The following is a 4,317-nucleotide window of genomic DNA, read 5'->3' as shown; positions in this document are numbered from 1 at the left end:
TGGGATTACAGGTGTGAGCCACTGTGACCAGCAAGTTCCTTTTTTAAATGCTATGTTACCAGACCTCCAAGCCAAGTGGCTATCTTTTGGGGCACACTGTTATATTTCAGATGTCTGTAAAGCATTTTAATATCCTAAACTCTTGTTTTTTTTTTTAATATTTCTGACTTCCAAGGATAGGCACAAAACTCATCCCTGACTGTATCAGTCAGCAGAATGCTAAATAAGTGAAAGTTAAGAGATTTTTATATCAGTTTTGCTTGTACTTAACAATAGAAGTGTTATTAAATCTGCTAGCTATGGCATTAATTAAAATTGAGACAAGGAACAGACATTTTGCTATGAACCTTGTGCCTTTTGGACCTGAGCCTGGCTTAATAGTGTCAAGTTGTTTAGACTAGAAATACATGTATTTTGAATCAGTAATGGAGATAAGCTAGAATGGAAATTTTTTAATTTGCAAGTATCTTTCATTTTAAGTATGGCTGAATTCAAATTATTGCAAAAAGGACCGAGGAAAATATGCTGGAAAAGACAGGGTCATGTAAGACCTAATTTGGACATGCTTGATGAATTCATCAGATATAGCACCGTCTAGTGGAATACTGTTACATTTTTCTGTTCTGAGTCATTTAACTCACAGGAGCCTATGGCCCTGCCCCGCCACCAAAAATTTTTCCTTTGGAAAAATTACTTTTCTAGCATGATCCCTGTAGTAGACCATGCCCTCCGCTCAGTCCTGAGCTCAGGTTGTCACTGGTGGCTTAGATTTAAAAGGGTAACAATTTCCCAGTTATGGCTCAGGTCTGTGAGGGTAAGGCCTAAACTCCTCCCTTCTTTTTTTCATCTATTCTCTTATTCCTGTGGCTGCCCTAAAGTTGCTTGTAGCTCTCACATGCCAAGAGCTTGATTTTTTTCCAAGGTGTCTCCATTTTTCACTTCTTTCTTGCAGGCACTGAAGAAAAATGTATTTATAAGATTTACAGAATATTAGGCTAGCACCTCTATAACATCCAACTAAGTGACCAAACAGCCTTCTCCTGAAATTTCCAAAGCGGCCTCAGGGTATACAATCTCTGGCATAATGTTACATAACATATATTATAACTTCTAGGTGATCTAATACAGCGGTGCTCAAATGGTGGGGGATGGCGAGGAGGGAGGTGTGATTTAGCCACCTTCCTCCAACACAGGGTATTTAAGAATGTCTGGAGATATTTTTGATTGTCAAAACTGGTGGTACTTCTGGCATCCAGTGGTCAGAGGCCAGGGATGCTGCTAAACATCGTTATTGAATTTGGTTTGCTAGTATTTTGTTGAAGATTTTTGTAACTGGTTTATCAGTGATGCTGGCCTGTAGTTTTGGTTTTTTGTTGTGCCCTATCTCTGGTTTTGGTGTCATGGTAATACTACTTTGTAGAATGAGTTTGGAAGTATTCCCTCCTCTTTTATTTTATTTTATTTTATTTTATTTTTTTTTTAAGAATTAAGAGTAGAATTGGTATTACTGTCTCTTCAAATGTTTGGTAGATTCAGGAGTGAAGCCATCAGGTACTGGGCTTTTCTTTGATGGAAGACTTTTTATTATAGTTTTGATCTTGTTACTCCCTATTGATTTATTGAGGTTTTCTATTTCTTCATAGTTCAGTCTTTTTAGGTATGTGTCCAGGAATTTAGCCATTTCTTCTAGGTTTTCCAATTTGTTGGCAAAGAGTTTTTCATAATTGCCTCAGTTCTAGCCAACAATCGGAGTGCTGCCTGACCTGAATGGGGGATGTCCCAAAGAGGATATCCTGGTTACGTGAAAAGGCTGGCTAGGGGTCCATGCTCAGGGGACCTGTGGAACACACCTCTTACAGTGTAGTGCTGCTAAACAGGCACTCTGATTTGGTGCATCAAGATGATGAGGAAGTTCACTGTCCACCTTGATCTCACTTTTTGCAGTGTAGAAACTGTGAGTCAGAAAGAAATTTTCCTTGTGCTTGATGCTGGGGATATTAGGGGAGAGGATTATGGATAAGGAAGCCTGAATCTCTTACCACCTGCTTGGAGCTTTTTATTTTTATTTTTATTTTTTTACTTCTCTGTGGCCTCGGAAACTGTTTCATCCTCTTACTTGAGTTCTGGGATATTGCTGGTGATAATCTTCGCACTGTATGTTTGTTTTTGGTTTTCTGTGATAGGGAGTGAAGCCAGCTTGCTTCTACACTGCTATTTTGGAACCAGAGTCCCTCAACAATTTGTATTTTTAATACAGATTTGTAGTAGATACAAAAATGAATAACTCATACAATTGTTAAAATACTATGAGAATGTTAACATAAATTTGTATTTCTTTGAAATTTGCTTTTTATAGGTATTACAGGTATCTGAAACAAAGCACCTTCAGTTCTAAATCTAGCACTGGATTTTGTTGGAGAATCTGCAGCCTTCCTGGCAGTGAGCAAGGACAGACATGTGCAGTGACAGGCTGTAAGACATATGTAACACTGCTGAGCTCTCCTAAGGGACCAACAAGCTTGCTGAAGAAGCTGCATGTAGATTCCACCCTCAGTACTAGTGATGCATCAAACCAGAGAATTTCTGCCAGTCAAATAAGCATGCAATATGGTTTCTTTGGAAATAAGCATTTCCCAATCCCCAAATACCCCTCTGTACAGTTAATTTAACAGGATAGTCAGAGCTCTTATCATATAGCAGTCAAAACTTCAGCCCATAAGATTAGTCATTGTCCTAACCAATCATTGTACATTGATTATTACCAATGACTTCCCATTATAGTTTTTGGATCTTTAGCATAAGCACATGTTTGCAAAAGTAAACAGTGAAATAATTAGTGTTGGCAAATATGGGAACAACAAAGTCACCCCAAAATCTGATAATCATGTCTAACCAAGTAATAATATTCTAGCAATAAAATTACAGGATTATTCTGTTATCTAAAAATGTATAAAATAGGAATATAAAAAAATGACAACAGCAAGATGTTTTATTTTAATATTAAACAATTCCACCACACTTCTGAAGAATAAACCTAAGTTTTTGTGATTGTTAAAACAATGTATCAATTTTCAGGGAAATCTTTTTGTTTATCTACCAGACATGTTCCAACTTTGTATTGCCCAAAGTATATTAAATACAGATGTGTAATATAAAGCATCAGTATCACCTAAAACATCCTATATAAGATATAACCTGATAGATAGTTGGTTGATTACATTGCTATACTGCTTAGTTTTAACTGGTTTATTTTTATTGTAGCAGAAGAGAAATGACCTGAAAAAAAAGTATGGGTTTGATAATCACACACATGAAAGTACCATTTTGTAACTCAACAAAAGATAAAACATACTTCATCAAAAGGCTTCTCACTTGGTGTCAGGTTGTCACATGGGACCACTCTGCAATGCGAAGCCATACTTCTTCAGTGCACAAAGTCATGTTTAAACTTGGAAAAGAGGATGCTACAATAGTTTCAAAGTTCAGTGTTGTGGACCCAGGAAACTTTCCATAAGTCTTGCTTGATAACAATGTGATTGTACAAAATAAATGTTCTTAAGGAAACAACTTATGTAACATTTGCTACCTTTACTTAAACATAAATAAATCCCATTAAAAAGATAAAAGTTATTTTCTTGTTTCTTTATTAATGTATAAAAATTAGGAAAAATTTTTTTTCTAGGCTGATAGCTTTTTCACTCATCCATTAAGGCATTACCATTACAATTTGACTATGTAGCTCTGACTAATTTTTCTTGTAAAGAGCCATGCTATGTAGGATATGTAGACAACATCCAGGAAAGTAAATACATTTAATATTTTTATTGAAAAAAGATAATCTTACTAAGATATATGCTATTTGCTTTATTAAAAATGCTACTTGATAATGTAAGTTTTGCCTACTAAAGGCAAATAAAATTACCTTTGCAAAACATAACTGTATTATTCAACTGGAACTTGTATGGTCTTATGTATTTTGAAATATGTTGACATCTTTATCGATAATAGAATAAATGTATTTTTGATTCATCTTTGTAAATTGGTTCTAAATGAGTTACAAAATAAGAAAACTAATAAAACTGAAGAGAGTGCCCAGCAAGCAATTAATATACATGTAGATGTCTATATATATGTATATTATGTATTCACATGTATAAGACTTAAGAATATGATTAAAGCAGAATCTTTAATAAGTAGGGAAAGGAAGGTTTATTCAATGATACTGAGACAACTAATAAATGGAAAACATAGTTATATTCCTACTTCAAACCATATTACATAGAAACTTTCAGATGAATGAAAAGCAAAAAATGGACT

The 4,317-nt window shown here is 34.9% G+C and overlaps 1 protein-coding gene across 2 annotated transcripts in view; it reads left to right on the top strand.

The window, feature by feature from the left end:
- Positions 1–3,932, top strand: part of BEND6 (BEN domain containing 6) — a 73,703-nt gene extending 69,771 nt beyond the window's left edge. For both annotated transcript variants that reach the window (XM_011960178.1, XM_011960179.1), the window contains one exon: positions 2,357–3,932. The gene's annotated coding sequence lies outside the window, so the exon portion shown is untranslated. The remainder of the gene's footprint in view (positions 1–2,356) is intronic.
- Positions 3,933–4,317: the final 385 nt, after the last annotated feature.

The sequence above is a fragment of the Colobus angolensis genome, unplaced genomic scaffold (genome assembly GCF_000951035.1).
Source record: "Colobus angolensis palliatus isolate OR3802 unplaced genomic scaffold, Cang.pa_1.0 Scaffold51, whole genome shotgun sequence".
In the NCBI taxonomy this organism is placed as follows: domain Eukaryota; kingdom Metazoa; phylum Chordata; class Mammalia; order Primates; family Cercopithecidae; genus Colobus; species Colobus angolensis.
The sequence above is the reverse complement of the archived record's forward strand: the minus strand, read 5'-3'. Positions and strand labels throughout refer to the sequence as shown.